Genomic DNA, 12,008 nt, shown 5'->3' with positions numbered 1-12,008 from the left:
TTATACTGTGCAGGTATTCACACTCTATACGGTACTGCAGTTGGAAGAACAGACCTTTTTTTTTCTGGATACAATTATACTTTGCTGAGTGTAAGCGTTTCCAATCATAGACATGGAGAGCCTGGGCGTTCTTATTGCTGAGACATATAAAACAGGCAATAAATGAACACTGAGATGGCCATAGGCAGAAGCAGCCAGGCACAGTGTTAAGGTGGAATAAATAATTAGTGGGAGGAATGAATGGACAATTAGATCAGTTCCTGATCCAGATCCAGCGGGCAGTTCCAAAACAGAAGCAAAAAATAAGTAAGACAAGACTCTTGTTTTGTTTTTTGCTGTTTTCTAATTATTAATTATTTGCATTGCACAGCCTGCTATTATCCTGCACCCTGTTTATAAATGTCCTTTTGACGAATAAAACAAATACTGTAAAATACCATTCCAGTATAAACCAACACCTTACAGTACCTGCAAATCCAGCATCTCACAGCATCTGTGAAATATGTCCTGAGCATTTGTCCAGTGACAATTTAAGCACTCGCTCACACACACATTCATAACAAGCTAGCAGTCTGCACAGCCTTTGTCCAAACTGCATGCACTGTACACTGAATTCCTTAAGTGCAGCCTAACAACTCAAAAACATTTAGTTTATCCTCTAAATAACAGTTTGCATTTAGTACCAACTGCTAGTAACTATGTGGGAGGCTTGAACGAAACCTGTGTCAGTCTGCCTTGTGGAAGCGAAGAAACCCATGTAAGTGTCTGCCTTCATTAGTCTGGCTTTCACTGGTATGTTTAAATGCACCTCGATGCTCCAAAAAGCTGTTTCGGAGGCTTTTGCTTTTGCAAACTGACCATGTATATTTGTACTGCAGGGGAGATTTTCAACTATAAATAGTTAAACCCATGTATATTTTAAAATCCTGCATCCGTCTAAAAATTGAGATGGGTGTCAGGTGTCTAAAAGTACTCAATGTATCAGTCAGACTCTCTGAAGGTTTGGACGAGTGGGTTTGGCTTCTGCACAGTGGTCCCTCATTCACAAATACAATAACGCGGGTTGCTGCCACACACTTAAAAAAAAAAGACCGCACTCGTGTAAACACACACAAAATGTCACAACCGCAAATATGTGTCTAATTCAGATGAGAGGAAATGAGTCACTCTTTGAAAGTAGTTGCTGTCACATCTCGCCGATGACTGAAGCGGTGTTTAAAAAAAAAAACGCAGCCCAGACAGATACAGATAATAACAGTTCAATCTGATAAAGAGCATCGACAACTGCCATTAAACATGCTCCTATTTTCAGTGAATAGGGAAATGATGGCACCTCATTGAGTGGCATGGGAACACAGGGTTTGATTTGAGACAATCATTTTTCCTTCTTCCTGCCAGAGAATTTTTTATTTTTTTTAAGCCTGTTAAAATATTATATGGTACCACCTGGCATTTTTTGTTTCTAAATCTGGTCATGGGCTTGAGTGTTTTTCTTTTTTTTTTTAATTCCCACCAGTCCATGTCCTTGAGGTATTTGCCAAACCTCAATCTGCTTCTGGGCGCAGAGTTTCTCGGTAGCAAATAGATCAAATTGTTCATTGAAGCCTGTGATTGAATTAGGAAATGCACATGTTTTTTTATTATTTTATTTAAATTTCATTCCTACTTAACATAGAGTGCCAGTGCAATTCAGTGACAGTGTCTGATTTGACTCGCAGTGTGTTTTGTATTTATCGCAGCTTAATATCTCTTGGCGTTAGTTGGTTCACTAATCTTAGTGAAATATTACCTTAGGTCACAAATGAAGTGATACTCTCAAGCAAAGATATAACAGTGTCATGGCACAGTTCTGTGCAATTAACATAAACACAATATGCATCCTCTCCCTTAAAAAATATAGCCCCCTATCAGCAATTAATTATCTTGGCTGCGTTTGCTTTAAATAGTAGGGGGAAAGCATATATTTTAAAGCTGGAGTCTGTGTGAGGTCATTTTTTGGCTTGCTGGAGCTGTGTCTTTTGGCCAAAAGCTGCCAGTTGATGAGTTCTCTGACTGGCATTTGCTGTGACAATAAGCAGCAGCTCTGCGTGTGACCGCTCAAACTGACTGATTTCTAAACCTACCAACAACTTTCTCATACTTTTCGTTCCCAAAGCTGTTCATTAATGGAGCTGTACAACTCCAACCAACAACAACAACATTTCAGTCAGGTCGTAACATTTTTGATGCTCCCCTCAGCTCCTTTCGAGCTTCTTAGCTCCTTTTTAGCTCCTTTTTAGCTTATTGTTTAGGGTTTCCTGCTTGTTTGCTTGACTGTAATATCATATCATGCTTGCATAGTATTCGTTTCAACAACAGGCAGCTTTTATCAATAAAAAAAAAAGCTGTAAAAGCACTTTGGTAAAAGCTGGAAGAAACATCAAATCTACCTCTGTTCCAATGTAAATAGCAGCTCTGAGTCTAAAATGTTATGTCTTGTTAAATCAGTACAAAACCCAAAATGTTAAAAACACATTTTTGCATGAAATTATAGCATGGTAAGCATGGTTTTCATTCTCTAAAGGGGCCTTTACTGGTCTTGTTCCTGCCTTTTTCCCTCCGTCTGCACTCATCTGTAAACAGAGATACAATTGCACCAAAATAATTTACTTTGTCCGCTTTGATTTAGATCATATACTTCCAAATAATGGAGGCACAGATAACGGTGAGGAGCAGACCTGCGGGCTGATAATTGCTTTTATTTATCTGACGCTGTTTTCCTTGAGGCTGATGCACAATACTCTCAACTCAAATGTCGCTTTTTACTTGCAGCACGGACCTTTTACCGTACTTTCCTACATCCAAAAACACCCTTGTCGAGGACTTCATTGTAAATTTTAAACAGATGTTACAGGTCAAGTTAACAGCAATGTCAGGTTTATCACGCAGTGAAGCTGTTTATATAAATTTTTATAATTAAAGCAGAACGTTTAGAAAGTCAAGTTTAGACCCCAAACTCTAGAGGACCCCTTCTTCCAGATGAGTCACCCATTCAGCTATTGTGTGGTGGTTTCTAATAAGTGGGAGATGCGGTAGAAGAATTGCACCAATTCCCCTGATCGACCAAATCAGAAGTAGTAGCTGCCCTCGGCTTTTATCACATGCATAATTATTGAAGGATTGCTGTGAGGTTTGTGAAATAATTGGTTTTTGAAGAACACAAGTACAGCCTAAGGCCAGGGGAGAGAATGATTTGAGTTCTGAATGCAAAAAATCTGAAAACCATGTTGCAACCAGCTGGCAAGTAGCCAGCGCTTGAATACATTAATTGTATTCTTTCTGTTTCCATGCAGTGCTCTTCAATAAAATCAATGTGGTTACATCATGAAAGAAAGCAGCCGTTCCTTTTACAGTAAATGGTTTCACACAGATGTGCCTGTTAATCAGTAGTATATGAACCCATCATGTCATTGTTTGATGTAAAAGAGAATTTCTCATTAGTCCGGCTGACAAAACAAACAAACAAAAGACATCATATAACCCATTTATATTGATGTAAACACACTAATACTTGTATATACTGTATGTCTCACTGCCATTACTTCACAGTTTTTTTCCCTACTCTCTCATTTGAAGCTTTTCTGACGTAGTAGTTAAACTTAACAATCCTGTTTTTTCTCGTTTCGTTCTGTGCTTGTATGGCAGCATCTTTGACCACCGCTCACAGATGACAAAAGCGAACCATGGTGGAAATTTACTTCTTTTTCACAAGCCCTCAAGCATCTCCATTTCCCAGACATGCATAATGAAAATGCCTCAGTGAGACATTTTGATGCTACCTTCAACAGACTTTCTGAATACAATACAATGCTGGCCGAGAACCCAGCCTTTCAATCAAATACATAAATAGAGATCACGCTGATGTGGTGTGTTTGGATGCAGTTTGGAGGAACAGTAAAAGTATGAATATGTTGTCTTCTAATTTGTGTCATTATGTGACAAAATATTAAATTAAAATATAATTCAGTGCTTGTAAGATGTGTAACAGACTGAGCTGAAAGCACACAGTTATGATTTGGTTTGGGTTGCTTTTTTTCCAGCTTTTATTTATGAGTGATATCTACAGCCTGTGTAATAAACCTGAATTCGATTTAGGTCAGAAATGAAGAATCCAAACAATCAATAGTTTCCCGCCCACACCACAGATTCAAGTCAGTGGCCTTTGAGTTGGACTGGAGGATATTATGAAGTCCACACATTTCTAATATAAGGATAAAGATCTTGCTGTGAGTCTTCTCAGCAAATGTTAGGGGATGGCACCAGGCTGTTTACATGTCTGTAGCCCATCAACCATCGAAAAAGATCTGATCTGGCCAAAAAAATCCAAACTAAACTTAGGGACTTTAATGTGAATTTAGGTTGCCACTACATGAAGAATCACTAAATGAATTGTTGTACAATAAATTATTTGCAGATCATTAATTTGTGTCCTGAATTTTATGGTATCTTTTGTTTATATTTTAATAAAAAAAAAAGACAGACAACAAAAAATCATCACATTCAATATATGATCTGGTTACCACAAACGTCTGCACAAAAGTTGGTGCCAATCCGTGAGCTAGGTGCTGAGATTTTCCACTGAATAATTGAAAGCTTAAACCCAGGTGAAAAAAAAAAAAGGGGGGGGATCAGAGAGTGACCAGCGTACAGTGCCATCCCTCTGAACCATAAAACTAGCAAGGCTTTAAGAGGTTAGCAGAAGCGTATGTGTTTTTTGTGATTCATATGGGAATGGATTCATTTTAGTTTTTGAGTCAGCACCTGGACACGAAGGAGGTGTTTGGCCAGGAAGGTGAGTCAGAACCTCGTGTTAAGATACTCAGTGGTGTGAAAGAATACTTAAAGATGTGAATAAACGGTCACACTTTTCGTTTTTCTTTTTTTCTTCGCCCAGCTGCATTCAAAAAGGGAAATAAATGCTTTGTGGATGAATTAGTCATCTATGGTTATAGAGGAGATGTTAAGAACAGACAACACATGATGTTCCACATTAAGGCTCGGTTAAAATTGTTTGCTCGAACCTCTCCCTGCTGTCTTTATGACACTAGTACTGCACTTTGTTCTCATACTAACCACTAACTAACTCATTTGTTCCAGTGTAAATCTTGGTTGCGGTGCTGTGAGATCTCGTAGTGTGTGTTGTGACACCTTCATGCTTGTGTGTAACTCACACTATCCTCTGTCTATTCATCTGTGATGACTATCATTGCTTGAGCCGCAGTAGGTACCTGACTCTGAAAATAAAGTGTGTGCCGGAGTGATTGAATCTGTCAGAATTTATGGCCATGTAGCATGTTTGTCTATCTACCTCAGTGGGAGATGACGCTTCAGTCACAGTCAGAGGTCCTGAGGGAAAAACGTGTGTCAGCCTGGGAGAGCAGACAAATGCTTCTGTGAAAGTGTCCACAATATAAAAATCAGCATGCACAGAAAAGTCAGAACAGTCGGATAAAAGGCATTTTACTATCTCGAGTGTTGCCTTGAAAAACCTTTTCATCGTCGCAGGGTTAAAATCCCAGACGGGACAGGAGATCAAAACGATGATCATTCCTCTACTGTAAAATGTCTGGGGATATACCGGGCTCTGATTATCTGTGTGTGCCCAAACTGAGAGGGAGCGTGTATTTCTCCATTCATGCCAGTGCAGGATTATCTCTGCCCGAGTGACTTCCGCACGGACCTGTATTCATTTCCACAGTGCCTATTACCCACAGAAAGGGAATGAAACAACCTAGCAATTACAGAAAAAAAAAAAAGCTTCAAAGCCCGAAGGAGTAACTTTCTCGCAGAAATGGTACTTTTAATTTACCCCGGGAAGTTCAGCTGTGCATCATCACTCTTTTACATCAAAATGGTTACAGTCCAGCCCGGTACACCCACAGTCCTGTTGGGCAGCAGCTTTTGCTCAGTTGCACCAATAGCAGCAGCGGCCGGGCATTTCTTGCAGAGCGCTGCACTTTAGGAATTCAGACATTTCCAGAGCTCTGTGCCACAGTTTGTTTGTTTGTTTGTGTGCATGTGTTTCTGTGCAAGGGGGGTGAGGGGGTTATTAGAGTCAAGCTCTTTTTTTTTTTATGAGTCTTTCAATAACAAAAGCGGCTTCACAATATACACTCACCGGCCCTCGGTTTGCTCCAAATGTCAAGTGAGAGGCGCAGTAGTAGGATGGTATTTCATGATGTCAAAAATGATGCTGAGGAGAAAGAAGGTGCACATACAAATTTCCAACACTGGAACAGTGCAGGAATTTTGTTTTTTACACGTGGTAACAAGAGCGACTCACTTTTACACAGAAGGTGCATAACTTAACATCTTTAAGTGTCTTTATTATGACATATTAGCACAATGAAAAGTGTTTATGTGTCTCATTCATTTGTTTTTGTTTTTTTTTTTAACCAGTCAGGCAGAAGGAGATAAAAAAAACAAACAAAAAAAAAAGACTGGTGTGCGTTTCTAGACAGAAAACACTTTCTCTAATTGGCCAAACATGCCGTGTGTTGCAGCAGCGAGCATGAGCTTTAGCTGTGGTGACTCGTTGTTAGCGCCAACACTCTGCTGAGCTCATTAGAAAGCAATAGTGCAGGATATTCCAGGCAAACTAAAGCAAACAGCAACAGCTGCCTCACAGCTGAATTTTTTCCAAGGGGCAGGATCAGCGAGCCAAAACTGTCTTTTCATTTGATCTCTTCAGCATGTATTACCTAAGACTATATCTTCCTGATTGGTAATTTTAAATCAAAGTAATTATACTATTATAAATACATTTTCTTGCCCTGCATCTGTAAGCTTTTGTTTTTTTTCCAGTTACAGTTTGATTAAGTTTTGTCAGTAACATCTGTTTTCAATATTTAGGATTAATAGACCCATTATTTATCCATTTGCGTGTTTTCTCATTTTAAGATTAAAGTGCATATTCTCAGATTTTGTTTTGTTATTCTCAGTAATTTGATCCATTTGGATATTAATATGTATAAATTAGAGTAGTTTTACTCACATCATTTCTGTCATGATACTGTTTTATGACACAGCAATATTATGTAAATGAAAGTAGTCAAGCCTTATTGCCTTATTGTGGATTGACAGCTTGAAGTCCGTGACTCACAGACATCACCAGTTGCTGGGTATCTTCTCTGCTGAAGCGCTGCCAGGTCTGTGTTGCAGCACCTGTTGTGCCAACGAAAGTCAAAGAAGTCAAAGAAGGGGATATCATCCTTTTGAAACATAATTATGAAAACAGAAAGCACCTGTGAACTTACGCTTTGCGAAGCATCAGGCTCCAAACGCTTCAGGAGTTAGGTTTGGATGTGTCTATGACTGCTATCTGCAGAAGGAATATAAAAAAAGGATAAACTGCCAACTGCAACAAAAGCAGGATGGACAAGTTTGCCAAGAATTAAAACAGCAACCAGAGAATCCAGAAAAATACCACCTCATCTGTGAAACGCGGCGATGGGGGTGTTATGGCTGAGGCATGTAGGCTGCCACAGGAACTGGCGCATTCATCTTTATAGATGATATAACTCCTGATGGTAGTAGCAAAATTAATTATAAAGCGTACAGACACATTCTATCTGTCCAAGATCAAGAAGAATGGTTCAGAAGTGAACAGAGCCAGGCAATGAATGAAATGGAGGAACTATCTTTAAACCACTGTAATTGCTACGTGGTAAAATAAATATGAACCCTTTAATAAAAAATAAATAAATAAAACAAAAAAAGGAAGCTGGAAAGAATCAGTAAGCTTGTATATTTCTGTCCATTCGTCTTCAAGATGTTAAAGTCAAAACCTCAAATCACCGCTGGTGAAAAAAGGAGATGGAAAAGCATGAAATGTTAGCTGTTGAGAGCCGTCAGCCTCCCAAGCTTTGTAAGAACCAGATTCACCTGGTTGTTCAGATCTATCAGGCACGAATTAACACCAGTTGACTTGTCGGCTTGTGCTGCTCATTGGGACAGCACTCTTAGGAATGAGGTCAAGGTTTTTATTGGCTGTCTAATTCCTGGAGAAAACCCTTTTACTTTGTTTGCTCAGATTGGATGCTTAAAAAAGGTAGGCACTGAGCGTCAGAGTGCTGTCAGAGAAAATCAGTACCACTCTGACCTGATGTGATATTTTGATCCAGTGCTCAATGGACTGGTTACTATTTCAAACTTGCGCCAGTGGAAAATGCAGGACATGAGGCACGTGGGCAAAAAAAAAGAAGAAGCACGGAACGAGCACTTGGGGCTGAGACTGTGCTGCTTGTGCTAAACCCCGCGAAAGCCATGTTGCCATGGATTTGTAGCCTTGTGCGCCGCAAGTTTACTCGGGGAGTTTGGGCATCCGTGGTCAGGATTACAACGTGCGAAGCAGCCAACAAAAGCAGGTGGTGGCCCGGCTTTGAAGAAAAGGGCCTGTCGGATCCAAAACACGCAAACACAGCTCGTGCTCGCAAAAAGTGAAATTTTACATCGTGAGGCACAAGGGAGCTGTTGTATTATTTTCTATTTACTGCACTTTTTAGCTTTCCGCCCACAGACAGTCAGAGGCTCTCAAAGTGCCACATGGAAGCACCCAGTAGTAGATGCTGGCTTCAAGGCCCTCTCGTAACAGTTGAGCTGTTTCCCAGCTTTTTCTGGCTCATGACCTCATTTTAGGCCCCAAAATTCTCGCTGACATGTGAAGTCGCAGTATGAGCAACTTGCGAGCCAAGGGTGGATTCGACGTATCAAACATGGTTTATTCATTTTGCATTAATTATAAATCAATCAAGCATCATAAGATATGTCAAATAATCAGTTTGCATCCAAGTGTGTGTATAAATACAGCCCGAGCAGAGTCCTGTCCCCAAGCTACAGAAACATAATGTATGAATAGGTAGCATGTGAGAGAGAAGCACTAGTCTCCAGACCATATGTTGCATGTCCATGTGCTTGCAACATATGGTCCGATATGGACAGATATACCAGATGCTATTTTATTATTTAAATATTTGACTCAAGAGAAGCTTTTCCCAGTTAATATCACTAAAAGGGATATAACATCAAATATTATTTCACACTCCATAGTCCTTCCACAACCACAGTAGTATAGTATTGATCGTTGCACAAGAGCAGTCAATAATGTAGATGTAGAAAAAAGTCTTGTGAATGCAGGTTAACATAATATTCAGGGTTTTTTTTTTAAATTTCGTGGCACCAAGAAGCACGACTCATAGCCTGTTTGGTTTTCTAACAGAGCTGAATGAAAGAACCCACCAGACAAGGTATTTGCCAGGCAGATGGCAATGCATGATTAACTTTCAATCTGAAGCACAGTAGTCCATGTCCCCCCAGGTTCTGAAACTATCAAGTATGTTGACATTTTAGGAGCAATGGTATATGTCTGCAAACGGATTATACAGTAGAAATAGTGTAAAAAATAATAGATACAGATTATGCCAGTCACATTGTAGTCCACTGTGGAAAGACTGCATCTCTGTCTCTGAGAGAAGACCAGTATGAGGCTTTTTATTTCTAAATGTGAATGAAATCAAAGGATGTGTTCTAGTGATCCAGGCTTTCCCCACAGATTCACAGATGGTGGAAGCTTTCGATCATGTCATATGATGAGAGGAAAGCGAGGACAGAAGGAGGAGACACTGACGCATTTGAAAAGCGTCACTCTATCGTGAAGAAGAGCACATACTACAGACATGCTGAAGTGTTTCTTCTTGTTCCTTTCTTCCAGTCCTGTGTTCGTCTTCTGTCGTATGATACTGTAGGTGTTTTTATTTGGTCCAGCTGGGGCCAGGAATAGTGAATTGCCGTGGACTGCATCCGCACTGTTCGACGGCTCAACAGCAACCATCTCTGACTGTGATGATTTTCTGTTGTGTGACTAAAGGGCAAACCTCCATTTTTCCTTCCTGTACCTGTGAATGAGTTTTTGACCACCAGTAACATTATAGAGTGATGTTTTAAGTGAACTGTTATTTTGTTTGTGGCACATTCATGCCACCAAAACAACACAGATTTAGGTCAAAAATCTAATCTATGTGGTATCAGGTGACTATTTCTGCTTCAACTACCTTCCACAACAACTGTATTCATTTTTATAAGAAATACTTGACATCCAACCACACATTTGACCATTGATCACAGCATTTAGATTTAGTAGTATAGTATTTATATGCTAAATTTTCCTTACAGAAAAACAGAGGTGTGACTCTAATGTCTGGCCAGTTTAACAGTCAGGGATTTGAAATAAAGAAAAACAACATGAGTTTTACAATTGGACATGAATGAATTCAGGTAGCAAGGTAACCTACTAGGTCCTGCAGATCTTGGCAGGAAAAATGTATTCATTGTCAAGGAAATATATTCAGAAGTGCCACAATTCAGCAAAATTCAGCTGCTTTAAATTAAGTGTAAACTGTCAAAATGCGGTAAATGTTATTTTGCTAAAAGGCAACATCGTCTCTCCAGTGTCTTCGTTTTTAACTCAAGTCATTTTACAGCGGCACCAGATAAAGGAAGTGTTGATTCATCTCGATCATTGCCTGTCCGCCCCCGTGAATTCTTTCTTCCTTAAAAAGATGATAACCAGGTGAATGAGTGACATTCTGTCACAGCACAACAGCAGGCGAAGCGCATCTCAACATCAGATCTGATGGGGAATGAGCAAGTGCTGCTGAGAATGACAGCTGGTTTCTCATTTCCTTCCCCTGCTGACGCATTACAGTGTTGTACCAGCAGCACCTCGGGAAGTACGGCAGTTCTCATCCACTTTAGTGTCGGCGCTGCTGCAGAGTGTGAGTCCTGGTAGAAACACACCACGGGGGTTACACCCACTGGTGGAAATCCACAAAGTAATTTTTACTATGCTACAGTAAAACTGCCACTTTAGTGTACTTTTCCACATGCATGTTTTCAAATGTAAAACATTATTGGATTTTGTGTCATCTTCCTGCAGAAGATAAGGTTGATGAATGCTGTTTTACATCTATTTGTGTAGCTGCCCTATTCAATTATTTGTAGTGAATATTTAAAATTTTGTGTTGCACTACTGAAAATAATTTTATGCACTTTCTCTCTCCGCAACTATACAAGAAAAGCCCAATCAAGCATTTCAGACTAGTTTCTGTGACACCCACTGTGAAGCACTGTAGCACAAATCATTGTGTTTTCATTGTATTTTTCATTGTATTTCAGTTCCTACACATGGAAACGATGTCGGTGGTGACATCAAGCAACAGTTGCTTAGAAACAGGAGGTGTTAATTATCTCTATCAATGCGAACGAACCAGATTTGACACACTAAAGCTCATTTTTCAATATATAATAGCTACAAAGTTGCCTTAAAATTTCTGTCTGGTTGAACTTTGACCTGCTAAACAAGAAAAAGCTTGATTCAACTCTTGTTAAGGAAACACTGAGTATTGCCTCTGTAATTTATTCTTTATTAAACTGCACACATTGACAGAAACAAGCAGAAAAAAATGAACACGGAACTTTGTATTGTGATTATTAGCTTTGTAGATAGAGTATGTTACAGATTGATACAGGGTCTTTCACCAGAACACCAAATCATGGGAGGGGGTTGAACCTCCACTCAAACCACTGGAAACCACTGCTACCTCCTGATAGGATGAAGGAAAACACAAAAAAATTGTACTTTAAGTGGTATTCAGATGCATGTTCGATCCAAAAAAACATATCAGGATCATTTGCCATCTGGTTGTGACATTTCTTCTCCCACTTTCATCAGCTGGTTGTTTCCACAATCTCTTCTTACCTTCCTTCCGTTTTCTGGCTCACTTCCTCTCCACATTACATCACCTAACCTCTCCTCGTTCCTTTTCTCTTTCAATTCCGTCCAGCATGGAGATATCTTTGCTCTACCTCTCCCACTCCTCGTTTACACTTCAAAGTCTCCTGCACTTTTAGCTATGAGCTTTTTCTGAATTTGTAAATCTAGTACTCTCCAGTGTGTCTGCTCCCTGTCAGAT

The sequence above is a fragment of the Anabas testudineus genome, chromosome 21 (assembly GCF_900324465.2).
Source record: "Anabas testudineus chromosome 21, fAnaTes1.2, whole genome shotgun sequence".
NCBI lineage: Eukaryota > Metazoa > Chordata > Actinopteri > Anabantiformes > Anabantidae > Anabas > Anabas testudineus.
This window is presented reverse-complemented; position numbering follows the sequence as displayed.